Consider the following 15,358-nt stretch of genomic DNA (forward strand, 5'->3'; position numbering starts at 1 on the left):
TGGGGCTTCCCAGAGAACCTCATGTCAGTCAAACCTTTGATCAAGGATCTTTATTCAAACACACAAGAAACAGGTATCTGCAACCAAGGATATGTACCAAGGAAAGCTAAATTATTTGTCAGTGATACCAGGTCACTGTGGAGACTGGACGAAGGCTCTACTAATAATTATTCATGACATAAAAGACACACACCAAGCTTATCCCAAAGTAAACAGAAGGTACACCATCCCCGTCTATGAGGTACCTGGTGGGCTGCTCTCCTACCATTAACCACTGACCCTGGACCACTCACCTAACAAGTCAGTCCCTGCATTTACAGGAGCCCATGACCCACAAGTGAACCAGGCAAGAACCCTAACTTGCCATCACTGCAACTCCCAGGTGCTGGTGACCTACTGACCTGATTTTCTCCTCTGGCTGAGATTCCTGACTCACTCATCATAACCTCCTTACTTCCATTTCCACGCCGGACCACCGAAATCCGACCTTCTCTGCAGAACATGTCTTTGTTTCTAAGAACCTTACCTGTCCACAGATTTTAAACCTCTGTCCACACTGGCCACTGGTAGGGGCTGCCTGTTTACACCTCCCCAACATTCTTATGTTGAAGCCCTAATGCCCAATGTGATGGTATCTGGAGGTGGGGCCTTTGGGAGGTGATTAGGTCACGAGGGTAGAGCCCTCGTGAATGGGATTAGTGCCCTTAGAAGAAGAGACACGAGAGATGACCTCTCTCTCTACGATGTGAGGATACCATGTGAGCAAGACCACCATCTGCAAACCAGGAAGAGGGCCCTCACCAGACACCAAATCTGTCAGCACCTTGATCTTGGACTTCTAGCCTCCAGAACTATGAGAAATACCATATCCATACTGGGTCCATTGTTCTCTCTTCCACTCTCTCATAAGGCCCCAGAGTCCCAGGTTTGACCCCTCACTCAGAGCTTCCTAACGCATCCCTCTATTCTACCACTATTTATAAAACTGGCTCAGCACTTCAAGTATAGAAGGCCCACCAGGATGGGACAGGTGAAGTGGGCACTCATCCCAAACCTTGGGCAGACTCTAATTGAGTCCAGTGGAGCTGAACAGTTTTATTCCACTGGGTGAGTGAAAACAATCACGTTTAATCTCATATGCAGACACCAGCTTGGGGGAAGCATGCAAAGGAAGAACCCTAACATTTGTTACCACCTACATGCAGGCACGGTGCCTGGGGCTTAACCTGCATTACCTGCCTAATATTCACATTGCAGAGATGAGAAACTGGAGCTCACAGAGTTTAAAAGAATTTACTACACACCACTAAGGCTACCTAAAATAAGGCGCACGTTTTTTCTAGCATGCCAGTTTCTGGAATAAATGATAACCAACACTTTAAAAAGCCCTGCAGGGACTGGTAAGGTGAAGAGCATCCTTCCACAATCACGGGGAAAACTCAACACTTGTTCTTAGAGAACTGTATTCTCATATATTTCTTTACCAAAATATATTCTTACATATTTATTTAGAAAGAAATCACATATGTATTCACTCATAGGAAGCTGCTTGCACTAAAAGTCAAGATGTTAACAGACGAGAGTCAGCAAAGATAGTTCCCACACATTCAAATGAATCCCTAGGCTTTTGTTGGTGTTATGAGTAACTACTTTTAAGGTTTTTAAGACCTTCTGTCAGTATGAACAAGAACAAAGAACCTGCACATCCAAAAAAAAAGGCAGTTTTTTACGATGACAGAATGGTGTGAGTGGCTTTTTTCCTAACATCATTCTTTTTCTGCAATGAAAGTGTCACCATCATCCCTGTGACTCGGAAGTTTTGAATCTGGTTTTTGTTCACATTCCGCTGGGGCGGCCGCTGCCAGGACACTCAGTAGGCAGGGTGAGAGCAAAGGAACCGGTACTGAATTAGGGATGGAGGGAAGAGAATTCTAGTCCTGCACATGCACGAAGGAGCTGGGAGATGCTGGTCTAGTCAGCAGTGCCGAGCGAGAGCGCCACGCTGTGAGGCCTCATCCCCACCGTCCCCCCCACCACCCGCCCCCGTCACTCCTGTTGACAGTTCGGCTCGTGACTGGAGCGATCCGCTCCCGAGAAACAGCGGGTGTGCATTTAAAGGAGATTATCAAGTGACTCATCCGTGAGTAAAAACTCATTTATTTCCATTTAAAGAGTCGTGTTAATCGACATGAGGTTCGTAGAGGGAACATCTAACGTTTTACACTTACTCTGAAGAGGCTATAAATAGGAGTATATGAAGTTAGTCAGCTATGTGCTCGGGCGCACGGAGACGCACATGGATGCAGCATGTTCCAGACTCTATTTGTAAGCTGTTTTGTTTCTAGCGCAAATGGAGAAAGGAAAAAAAAACAAAAAAACAGTCTTGGTAGATCCAATCATTACAGATTTCAGCTGTACAAATCAAACAGGAAGCTCATGAAAAATGCAATTTAGAAGCATTTAGATCAAACAAAACCAAAAAAAAAAAAAAAGACCTAGTCTGGGCATATATATATGGACAGCTGCAAAGCTGACTGTGTTTTTGTTTTATCACAAATTGTTTAAAGTCCCCAACAGAGCAGAGTACAAGAGACATCCAAGTGGACATTTCCCTGGACATTCCCAGGGTCTCCACATTTCCCCTCCCTGTGTACTCACATGACACAGACCAACTGGTCTAATAAATGCCCCCGCTGCACCCACACCATGCTCTGTGGAGACGGCGTGGACAGAGAAAAAGCTGAGTCTTCCAGTCCTAAGAAGCAAGAAGCTAATGCTCAGAAAACCAACACCAAACACCATCGCCCGCTTCCAGGAGCCTGACGACTCACCTCCACTGCCCTCCGCGCACCACCCCTCGGCCCACTGGCTCCCACAAGACTTGCTCTTGATGAAATCTGTGCCATAGGACTCCCAGGGTGTGACTAAAGGAGAAGAGAAACAGGAGGAGGAGCAGAAGAGGACAAGGCGCTCATCCCAGAAACTTCTGCTTCCCAGACCCCACCACCAGCCAGGGCCTCGGGCATGTTTCCCAATAATTAAAGGATGAGGGGCAATTTGTTTTCAGTAATGATCAAAGGAATTATGTCTTTCAAGCTTTGGCTGGGTACAGGGTATTTATCAAAAGAAAAAGCCCATCCGTTCAAACCTACCTAGACCTCTTTTAAGAGTCCTGAACCATCTATCACCTAAGAGCTCAACATGCTAAGAAGCCAAGTAGAACTACTTGTTAAATAAGCAAATTACTTATTTAAATACTTCTTATGGTGAGTGCTTCATTTTCCATTGACCGTATTTACAATAAATTAGAGCTTACAGATTTTTAATATAGATTTTTAGAGTATATGGAGGTCCTAGAATGGCCATGTTCATGGGGCATAAGGAAGAGTGCAACCCTTTAGTAAAAAATAACAAAGTTTAAAAAATAATAAAAAGGAAGGAAGGAGGAAAAGAAAGAAGGGGTGAAGAGAAAGACAGTGCCCCAAGGTGGACAAGCACACGTTCTCTGTAGCGAGTGTATATGAGTTCTGTGTGATCTTGGATTAGTTATTGAAGGTCTCTATATACCAGTGTCCTCTTTGGTAAAATATAGTCATGGGATTGGATGAGGATCAAAAAAATGACGCACATAGAGCATTCAGCATGTGCACAAGAAACACACTAATTATTAGTGACCCTCCTTCTGGACCAAGTTCAGTTCCAACTCCACCAGTGATTAGCTGTGGTGGTCTGAGGCCAGCTAGTTACCAGGTCTGAGCATTGGATTATTCACTAAAAAATGAGGAGTCTGGGTTAGATCATCTCTTGATCTCTATGGCTTGCCCAAGCTCAAACCCTCTCTGACAACGTCATGTGGCTTACAATTTCAAACTCCTTTAGGCCTCTAGTACCCACACCTTTCTTTTAGGATTTACTGGTCACAGCCATGATTTGATACCAAGTGTGTGGTCACAAACAAAACTCCTCATCATGAGACTGTGCTTATGGGAATCCTAGAACCTGCTTTGTGATGATCCCTCTCACAAGTGGTTTCCAGGAACACACGGTGGCAAAAGGAAGGCCTGCCTGTGATAGGAGGACTCAATATATTTCCCTTCCAGTGGCTTTCAAAGGTTGAGGCTGTCCCCAAATCAGGATGCTGGTGTAGTAGGTCCAGGTGAGGCTTAGCAGGGAAGGAGCATATGTAAATTAAATTCATTTGCTGTAACCACCCTCCTTTATAAAAGGAGCTCTCAATTACTTCCTGCTGAAAACAAGGCAAGAATCTATCCTTTCCAGTTTAACAATGAAGTCAAAAAGCTGTCACTCAAGGTCCACTGCTCTTAAATCCGGGCGGAACAGAAACTTTTCCAGATTTATCATTCTCACTCCCATTGTTTTAAACTCATCAGCGACACCTTTTCTAAGGAAAGACAGGGCTTTAACGTCCTTACTTGTCAGATTTAAAATGATTATTGAAAAAGATAATCTGTCATGGTGCACACCATCACACCGGATTCAATCTCATAAACCCACGTCATAATCTCCTAATTTAGGTGGTGGCCAGGCACCCGAGTTACGCAAACAACAGGAGAGAATTTAACGCTGCTGCTAAGCCAGGCTTACAATAAAATTAACCTGACGCAGTTAACAGTCATAAAAGACTGTGCAAGTGGTAATTAGCTCTAATGATAGGAAGCATTCACGATATCTGGAGAGAGCCAGACCAGTCTTTACTTCTCTATTAACACTCTAGATGTCCCTAAGCTGCATCAGCATCGCTGGTTTTCCCGGACCCCTGGCCAGTCTAAACTCCACCTCACTCTCATTAACCATGTTCCTGAAGAAAGAAGAATCAACAACCTCTCCGGAGACCCTAGTTTGGGTAACAGTCCTCAGGGGACGCCAACAGACATCAGGGGAAGGAGGATGAGGAAATTCACAATGAAAGGATCAAGCGGCCACCCCGTGAACTCAGTGAGCCACCTCAGCATCACCGCAAGGGAGACACCCAGACACCTTCCTCAGATGACACAACGTGAAGTACACACCACCATCAACAGACTGATCTTACCCAAACAACTGGACTGGGATCTAATCGAGCTTTAGGGCTAACTTCCAGTTTACAGACCTACAGAGACTAGTGGAACAGGTTTAAACTATCTGCCAAGTTCAGAATGTGGGCCACTCTCCAAGACAACTGACCTGATTCTTCCACAAATCAACAGCTCTGGAGAAAAGGGTTGGGAAGAAGAGCTGCTCCAGAGTTAAAAAGCTTCAGGAAGCGTAACAATCAGACAGTTAAGTGTGGGCTTTGTTCCGATGCCAGTCTGAAGAAACCTAATGGGAGCGAAGTCAACGCTGGGTTGATGGGAGTTCTACAGACCCCTGCCCTCCCCCAGACCTTGCCATCTTATGTTCTGGAACCTTGCATTCAGCCACCCCACAATGAAAGGGCAGGGCCCATCAGCAGAAATGGGGGTCCGGGCGGCGGGGCCCCACGCAGCCCCGCACAGAAAGGGGAAACTCAGGTAAGAAGATTCAGAAGATTCAGTAGAACACGAGGCAGTTAGTTTCTGGGGTGACCTAGAGAGGAAATGTATAGGATCCTCTGCTAACAAATTTGCCAATAGGTTTCCAGCAGGCCCCAGCTTCATCTGAAACCCATTCACGTAAAGAGCATAAAATCACTGCTCCGAGCAGGAAAATCAGCATCTGAAGCAAGCAAGTTACCTGTGCAACGGGAGAAAAGAGGTGAGCAACACCCAAGTGGCAACTTCGCTTTTGCCTTCTTGAGCGACGCTCCCACCGCCCGCCTTCATTCCCCGGAGAGTTTGCCTGAGTTTCTTTTTGTTTCCTGTCTTGCTTTTTTTAAAACATATCTAACGGAGGTAATAACGTACATAATGGGAAGGGCACACATCTCACACGTACAGCACCCACTGCTCTTCACTCCCTACGATTTTCATTGTATTTGATTTGTGTTTCCAATCTAACAGCCCCTCTCCTCAAGGCGAGTGGGGCCAGTCAGAAGCACGCCTGGAATGGGAAAAGAAACAGGTTGGGACCTGTTTCCAACGTCCACGTCCACATGCTGGTGGCCTCTGCAGCTGAAACGTGCTGTCCAGCCAGGATGCAAACCGTCAACGTGAACAGAGGGCGATGGTGACTGAAGATACGGCTCCTTTACTGCCCCCTGCGGGGCTCGAACTCTGCCCCCTAATCGGACTTGCCCACAGCTTCTAGCTCAAGTCCTAGGGCTTTTCACCCGCCGCTCCCCAAACTGCCCCAATGGCTGTGGAACGGTGTTTGTCTCCTTTCACCAGTTTCGAAGACCTGCCATGTCACTGGTTAATCTTCTTTTAAAACACAGCAGACTCCCCTGCGGTTCTAACTGTATAGAGAGTTTTTAAAGATCTGAAGGAGATCTTTGTAGATCATAATGCAAAATTGTTAATTTTTTGACTCTTCAAACCAGGTATTCTAAAATAAAGAGCAGCTTTTTCTTTCCGTTTGCTATTTTAGTAAACTAGTAAACTGGGACCGTAATTAAAAATCCCTAAAAAGTGAAAGATGTACCACACTTACAGAGTTAGTTTAGCGATGCCATAATTCTGTTTCAGAAAGTCCGGAAGCTGTGAGGCCAGTACAGTGTCTCACGAGAAACCAAGGGCAGCATCCTGGTGTAAAGTTAGTCCTGATTCCAAAGGGGCTATCACTCAAGATGGCTAAAATTATATAACCAGCTCTTACCAAGCTATTTGATAATCTTTAAAAAAAAAAAAAAAAGGTAAACAGAAAAACACAGAGGAGGTGTTTAAAATGTTTTGAAAGTTTTCAGAATATTGGGGATACGCAAAGAATTCCTCTTCAATAGGGAATATGAAATCTCCCAATATGGATTATATGTGAATAGGAAAAAATACTGCTTGAATACAGAATTGTTACAAAGAGGGAAAAATGTATTAATGTATAATTATATAAACATTGAAAAATGCATCATGCCTAATTAAATTCCATCCATTAATAAGGCAATAGCCTGGGGATAGTTTGTACAAAAATGGCATTTCTGGTAAACATAATAATTAAAACTACTCAAATACACAAGCTCTGCCTCATGACATAATTATGTGATTTTAATTTGGCGCCATCTTTATGTGATGCCTAAAAGAAAGCTACTTCACAAATGAATCACTTTAAGACGCTATAATTTCCATAGGGTAATGCCAAAGATAAAAACGCAGTATGAATATTCTCCTGAAAACTGTAATTTTGGATTTACCTGGCAAGTGCATTACTCCCAAACCCCTTCTGAAGTTAAGAAGCCAAACGCGGTATCGACACAGGGAACACAGACATGGTTCTGAGGGAGAAGGCCCGAGTGTGATCCCGGCTTTCATGGTAACCTTGGGCAAGCTTTTTAATCTCTCTGTGCTTTAGTGTCTCATTTATCCAACACTAATAATGCTACCTGCCTCAAAGAGTCCCTTGGAAGATCAGAGAAGACAATGAACACTGCCACGCCCCGCATAATAGTAAATGCTCAGTAAATGCCAGGCAATACTACTGACCCATCTCATGGAAATCATTCTCATCAGCACAGAGCACCTCCTCCTGACAAAAGGAAAAACACATTCCTCAAAAGCGGATGCATGGCACAACAGTGGATGAACTAAAACACGTTCTGTTAAAACGAACACAGCCGGACACAAAAGGCCACATCTTATATGATTCTCTGAGGGTGAAATTTCTAGAAAAAGCAAAATTCTAGAGACAGAAGATGAGTGGTTGCCTAAGAATGGGGATAGGAACAGGAACCAACTGCAAAATCTCCAAGAGGACTGGGGTGATGGTTGTTCGACTGCGTAAATCTACTAAAGACTATAGAACCGCACACTGCCAATGGGTGAATTATGGGAATGGAAATTATACCTCAATAAAGCCACACTGACATAAAAAAGAGATGTGTTTCCAGAGTGTTCACACAGGCATTTTCATACCACTCCGTGATAATAGCGAATTCAGGTATTTTATAGAGTACAGCAGAAATGGTAGAGAATTCGAGCTTGGGCGAGGATCAGACTTGGATCCCAATCCTGACCCAGCTTCATTCACTTCAGGGCAAACTCTTCACTTCTCTAAGTGTCAGTTTCCATATCTGTGAAAGGGGAATCGTAACAGTATTACTCTCAGAGGCTGCTGTGAGCGTTACATCACCCTCCCCTGGCCCCTCCTGGTTTCCCATATCAATAAATGGTGCCACCCTTCATGCAGCTGCTGAGGCTAAAAGTGTGGATGTCCCTCATGACTCCTCTCCCTCTCGAATATTAGCTCCAATCCATTAGTGAGTCCCGATGGCTCCATCTTCAAACTGCATCAGGTACCCAACCACTTCTCACCAGTCCCATCCCAGTCATCACAACATCCCTGGGGACTCACAAAAGCCTCCCACTCTGGAGTCTCTGGACTTCCATTCTGGACCCTCTGCAGTTACCACTGCACTCCAGGCCAAAGAGGTATGTAGAGAACATAAGGCCAAGCTCTACCATCCCCTGTTCAGAGCCCTCCCACGACTGACCAGACCATGGCCTTCAGGCCCCACATGATCCAATGCCCATCCTGGACCCCACCTCATATTCCTCCCCACCCCACCCCCCACAACTGGCTCCATCCACCAGGGCCTTCTTGCCCTTCCCCAAGAGCAAGCTCCTCTTGCTTCTGAGCTGTTATTTGCACCTGCCCTTACACAGCCGGATGGGGGCGAGGCTCATCACTTCCTTCCTTGAGATCTCAACTTATCCTCCCCAGATGGGCCCTGCCCTATGAAAAACACCACTTCCTCCCCTGCTAGACTCCAGCCCCTTTCCCTGATTGGTTTCTTTATAGCACTGACGCTCCCTGGAATCACACACTGTCTGTCTTCCCGCTAGAATGAAAACTCCACGCAGGCAGGGATTTCGTCAGTCCTGCCCACTGTCCCAGCCACGGACCCCAGAGTCTGGCACAGAGCCTGGCATAGAGGAAAATTCGTTAAATACTTGCTGGATGAAGAAATCTCATAAAGCACTTAGCACAATGCCTGCCAGGTAGGAAGTCCTCGAGAACTGTAAGTTGGTAATAATAAAAATAATATTACTATGTTTACTGTTATTATATTTCACAGATGAGAATATGGAAGCCCAGGGCGCCTAGGTGGCTCAGTCGTTAAGCGTCTGCCTTCGGCTCAGGTCATGATCCCAGGGTCCTGGGATCAAGCCCCGCATCGGGCTCCCTGCTCAGCCGGAAGACTGCTTCTCCCTCTCCCAATCCCCCTGCTTGTGTTCCCTCTCTCGCTGTCTCTCTCTCTGTCAAATAAATAAATAAAATCTTAAAAAAAAAAAAAAAGAATATGGAAGCCCTCCTAGGTCGACAGGCTAACCCGGGTGAACTCTAAGTGTGACACTTTAGTACTTCAAGATGCCTCCTTTCCACAAGCACAGAGTAACATGTTCTCACTTCGGCAGAAACCTAAAGGATGCTGCAGCTGATCTTCCCTAACTGTCCGTTCTCTGTCTCCTCTGCCTTCAAAGATCCACCCCTGTCCTAAAGGAGTGGCCCGGGTGCCACAGAACCACAGGGAAGTCCCTTGGATGACAACTTATCAGGGGACCACTCCACCAGCTATAAAGCGTGCAAGCTTCACCTCACCCTCAAGACAGCTCTAAGAGGTCAGCAAGGGTGATTACGTCCAGTTTACAGATGAGGAAGTAGAAAACCGGACATAAATGACCTGCTCAAAAAATCATACTAATTAATGCGGAGCTTGCATTTAAGATTCTGAAAATTTTTTAAATCCAGGTCTCTCTCCCCCCCACACACTACACTATATTACTCTGTGCATCCATTAAAAACAGCAAGAAAAATAAGAACTCTGACCACAGCTTTAGCTATTTTAAATGCCATTAAGTTACAAGGGAAAAGAATATTATGAAGAAAGTCTTTCTACATATACATATCCACAACTTCCTCTAGGACATGGAAATCTGAAGTCATCCACATTAGACACTCATAAACAACTTCTGATTATTCATACTGCAGGAGTTTATAATACGACTGTATAGTTTCGTAAGCTCCTTAGCATGCAACAGGCCCAGATAAAATGTGAGTTGTAACCTTAACTCTCATGGAGTGTGCTGAGTTTTAAATGTTAATAATGACAGAAAAGTTTACATGAGAGTCACAGCCGTCTCTCCTATACACTTTATTATGACAAACCTTGTGTCCAAGGATGTAACAGAACGTGTCATTTCTCATATCAAAGCCAGGTTATCTTTACAACACTCCTGAGATATGACGGCATCCTGAGGAGCCAGGCGAAGAGAGAAGGGGAGAAGTCCCTCACCCTTCCCTACGTGTCCTTCGTCAGCATCTTGGCACCACTGCTGCGGAGTTACTAGAAATTGGAGTAAAGACTGTGGGCAACGGTACAACAGCCTAATGCCCATGTCTCGGGAACTGTATGTTTGGGCCTTCGTGACCTTGCATTTGCCCTTGCCGTGCTGGGGAGGTAGGTCTTACTAAGTTCATCTCCCACATGAGAATACTGGAGCTCCCAGGGGTTCTGCGACTTGCTGCAGGTCACAAAGCTGGGGCCTGGATTCTGATTCACAGGTGTCTGGCTTCCCGTGCACCACATTAAGAAAGGCATCCCATTCCCCAGTCGCACTCTCTAGCCCAAGGCTGGGACTGAGCAGGGCAATACCCCGTAGACGCTCCAGGGCAACACAAGTCGGCACTGACAACAAGGATAACCAAGAACCCTCCAAACCACATCTACCTACAACCAGCCAGGAAGCAGAGAGCTGGTCTGTAACCTGCATTTTCTCAATCCTGTTTCTGGAGGAGACTTCACAACACATGACTCAACCCAGAAGGTTGCATAGGCTGGGCATCCCCCCATTTAAGACTTCTGGGTCTAATGACTGAATTTATGATTCAGTAGCATAAGCAGGAAAAGCACTGTGGACAGCCTAGAGGCCCTTGATGTTTCAAGGCCTCTAAAGGGTAGGGGTGGGGGGGTTCTTTTTTTTTTAATGGGCGTTTTCTTCACACCGCAGAACCCCAAGACTTGGCTGTGTGGGGGGAACATTACTGTCACCAAACCATGCCTCCCTCCCACTTCCCCCTGCACACAGCACCACACAGCACGGACTGGGGGTACAGCTCTACCACACTCGAGGCCCACTGCTTCCCCTCCAGTGAAATCCTCGGCCGACGGGCTAAAGCGTCCACCTGCTGTTAAGGCAACATTCCTTCCTTTTTCTGAACCTCTCCCCTCCATTCTCCTTCCTACAGTTCACCGGAGTTTGAAAAACATGAGGGAAGTCTTTCCACAAGTTCTCCACAAACCCTGTCTTATCTTCTCATTTGTAACAGACCTTCTGCTAGGCATAGTTGTAGTCAGTTACCCCCCTCCCCTGCATGACACTAGCCCTCAGCTCCTGGGAAGCCTTCAGAACAGCTCAGGACCCCGTGTCCCCACCACAACCGGCTTCCAAGGGCCCCTGGCCTTGAGGTTTACCTCCAGCAAGAACATGAAAACAATACCATAGTTTCCCTGTCTCTCCTGGATTCCACACTGGAAAGCCACACTCTAGACAAAAATGAACAGTCCTCTTCCTGTGTTCAGCCACACCCCTACCACCACCAGGCTCTTAACTGATCAGCCCTGAGCAAGTGACGTGCATTTCCCTCCCGGGCCTCTCCCCAGCCTTCACCTTTTAGTCAGAAACCCGACCCCTCAGCTTTAGCTGTGATTTCCATCATTCTTTCAGTTACCTTAATTCACAGCTCTTAACATCAGTCATTAAACAACTTTTTTTTTTTAAGTTTTTGAAATATTTTATTTATTTATTTGAGAGAGAGAGAGAGAGGAGGCACGAGCAGGTGGGGGGGAGGGGGGCAGAAGGAGAAGCAGACTCCCCGCTGAGCAGGGAGCCCAAGGCCGATCCCAGGACCCCGGGATCATGACCTGAGCCAAAGGCAGACGCTTAACCAACTGAGTCACCCAGGCGCGCCTCCTGACCCATTTTAAAACACATTCTGTGCACAGAATCCTGGAGAGGAGAAGGTGCAGACAAGACCTCACTAATAACACTAAAGCCACATTACTAATCTACTAGGGTCCCTCTTTTCAGAGAAAAGTCTTCCACCCCTCAACCACTCCCAAAGAAAATCAGTATAAATTTTCTCCCTCTATCTTGTGACATTTTAAACAATTAAGAAAACAAAGAAAGGAATGAGTAAGAGCATCCACCCTACCACAGTTCAGGAACAGGATTTCTCATAGCACTTCTCGAAAACGCAAACCAAGTCTCCTTTTAAACAGCCCAAGAATGGATTCTGCAGTCCACGGGGGGGGGGGGGGGGGGGGGGGGGGGGGGGGAGGTGGGCAAGACGCTGGCCGTCACAAACAGCCATAGCAAGTCCACGACACAGGACCAACCCCAAACTTTTCTCTCCTCCCCTCGAAGCAACATCATAGAAAAAAGGCAAAGCTACTCAACTCTGACCTCTATTCCAGCTGGGCTTACAATGCTTACAGTGCTTATGGTGTCCAAGGCCACAGGAGGGTTGAAAAACAGTATCTAAAAATTCTGATAAATAAGGTCCCCTTGATTCTGAAGGAACGCGAATCATTACAGCAGACGACATACTTCGCACCATACACTTCACACTCGGGACTTACAAGTCACTACTTACTTACAGGGGCAAAAGCTCCCTGAAAGCCTGTATGCAGATTAAGGAGCCCCAAGTCAGGCACAGGAACAAAGACTGCACCTGATAGTACAAAGCCACAACTTCCTTCTTGTAAATTCTTCTGACTTAGAAAAGTATTGATTGCATCATCCTCAGGATCGATCTACTTCTACACAGTTGCCTCCAAGACCTCTTTTTACTTTGCATGGAGTAATGAAGATGTCCAAAACTTTTACAAGTGGAAATTGGAGAAATGAAACGTCCGAAAATTTTACAAGTGGAAAATAAGGGTATGTAATAACAAAAGCACTCAGTGACAAATCTACATTTGAACAATGTGTTATTTTTTGGCTTTCTTTTTTTTACAGAACACACACACTCCAAACCACTCGCTACTCAAGGGGAAATCCTTTTTTTACTTTCAGAAGTAAACATATATCTGGCTATAAAACCTCTGTCATTCCTTGTTCTACAAAAAAAGAGTGTCTTTCCATCACATACTTCTCATCAATCGCAGAATTTTGCTTTTTAAATATTTTATAAGCTGAAATTTTTTTTATTAAAAAAAATAGTCAATCCAAAACTATTCCTGAAATCTAAAGAACACAATCCCTAAAACTTTTCTGTTGGTTTATTCTTCCAAATTAAGTGGAAAGTACCTTGTTTTTCCTATTTCTTCCCTTCCGCCTTCTGTACAGGTAGTTATTTTAAGGCTGTAAGAAAATACATTTCAGACAACTTGTTGGTATTAATCCTGTGTTAAAGTGGCAAACCACTATGGTAGACTATGGTTATTTGGTATATTTTAGTCTGATGTGACTGGTGAAGATTAAGAACCAGTAACTCCATTTATTCACACACACACAGATTCTCTCTCAAACAATTATACCGCGGCTGCCAAGCCATAAATCAAGCTAAGATGCCTTCACCCTGAGGGTGTGTTTGGGTGGTAGGCATAAGTGACCTTCTCTTCTGTATTTTTTCAATTTTATAATAAACATACATCATTCTATACTTAAGTTTTAAAAAACTTGAAACTCCTACCACTAAGAAATCTCCAGACAGGCACCTGAGGTACTATTTCAACTTAAATCAACTTGGACAGCTAGTATCTCCAAAATAATGGCCAGGGGGACGTGGTAAGAGGAAAAAACTAACATACCTGTTAGCAAGAAATCCTCAAGTTAAAGAATGTAAAGTTTAACAAGCCTCATCCCGTTTTTCTGTATTTCCCTTTAATATCATACTCATTCTACTCAAATAACGTAGCTCTACTATCGTTGACTGAAGTTTTTTGTTTTTTGTTTTTTTGAGGAAGGAAGGGTATGGTACCTTGCTGCAGAGATTAAAGATCTGCAATTTACCCTCTCAACAGCATTTCCCTCCACATTTCAGAGGGGGCTGTTACCATCCCCTACGCAGCATGTCAAAACTTGGCCATACATAGCCGTGCCATCCCCAAGGGACCCGAAGATGCTTGGAGAGAAATTATGGGAACCCAATTTTTAGGACTTCTCGGGTTGCAGACGCCACCCAACATGCTGGGTTTACTGGAAGAGTGGGAACGTAAAAGAGTCAAAAATGGAAAAGTTACTTGCAGACTGTTTGGAAACAGTGCGACAGTCACCTTTAAACCAGTGGGGAAAACCCCCCGCGGCCCCTCCTTTGTCTGCCCAGGCACAGGCTCGCTCTGACCCCGGAGCCCGCTCCGACCACCCCGAGCGCGCCCGCGCAGCGAGGGGCGAACCGGGCGCCTAGGGCTCGGCATCTGGCCGCGCGCGGCGCTCCGGGTGGGCAGCGCACCAGCTCCAGGCAGGGTCTCTCCATTTTCAGGGCCGAGGAAGCAACAATAAGCCGAGCGGAGCGGCCGCCTGGGCTCCCCTTCCTCGCAGCGCCCCCCGCCTCCCCAGCGCCCCTCGGGCCGGGGGCCACGGCGCCGGGCCCTGCCACGCCCCGGCCCTGCACCCCAGGCCCTCCCCGGGCACGGCGCGGGGTGGCCGGGGCTCCCCGCACGCCCACCCCCCTGCGCGTCCTCCTCCCGCGCACGCAGGGACCCCCGCCCCACCGCCCGCGCCGCGCTGACGGCCGGCCGCGGGGAGGGAAAGCCGGCGGCCCCTTCCGCCCTGGGGTCCCTCGGGCCGGGGGTCGGGGCTGGGCGGGCGGCCGCGCAGTCTCCCCGGCGGATACCCGCCTACCCCGAGCTCCCAGTCTTTGTGTGCAAAGTAAGTGCGGGAGGCGAACCTACCTCGGCGCGCTCACAAAGGCGCGCGGCTCCCTCCCCGGCGTTCGCTCCGGGCGGCCGCGGCGGCGCCCAGCGGCCGGGCTGCTCAGGGCGGCCCCGAGGCGGCACGGGCGGCGGCTCTGACGGTAGCGGCGGCCCGTCCAGCGCAGGGCGGCTCTTTCACACCCCGCGGCCCCGCGCATCCGAATTAAGCGGCGGGGCAGGGCTGGGGGCGGGGTGCGACTGCGGAAGCCCCGCCCAGGCTCCGCCCAGGCCCCGCCCCGCCGCGCTGGCTGCGGGCTCCGCGCTCCGGACCGCCGCGGCCTCGAGGGGAGTGCGCCAGGCCAGGCGGGAGCTCGGAGAAAGTCGGAGGATTCGGTTCCGGGAGGTTTTCCTTCTGTTGTTTGAGTTTGGTTGGCT

At 47.2% G+C, this 15,358-nt stretch overlaps 1 protein-coding gene across 1 annotated transcript in view; it reads right to left on the bottom strand.

Moving 5' to 3' along the window:
- Window positions 1–15,127, bottom strand: part of FAM107B (family with sequence similarity 107 member B) — a 75,847-nt gene extending 60,720 nt beyond the window's left edge. Inside the window, exon 1 of the mRNA XM_036114228.2 lies at window positions 14,963–15,127. The gene's annotated coding sequence lies outside the window, so the exon portion shown is untranslated. The remainder of the gene's footprint in view (window positions 1–14,962) is intronic.
- Window positions 15,128–15,358: the final 231 nt, after the last annotated feature.

This window comes from Halichoerus grypus, chromosome 6, assembly GCF_964656455.1.
Source record: "Halichoerus grypus chromosome 6, mHalGry1.hap1.1, whole genome shotgun sequence".
Lineage (NCBI taxonomy): Eukaryota > Metazoa > Chordata > Mammalia > Carnivora > Phocidae > Halichoerus > Halichoerus grypus.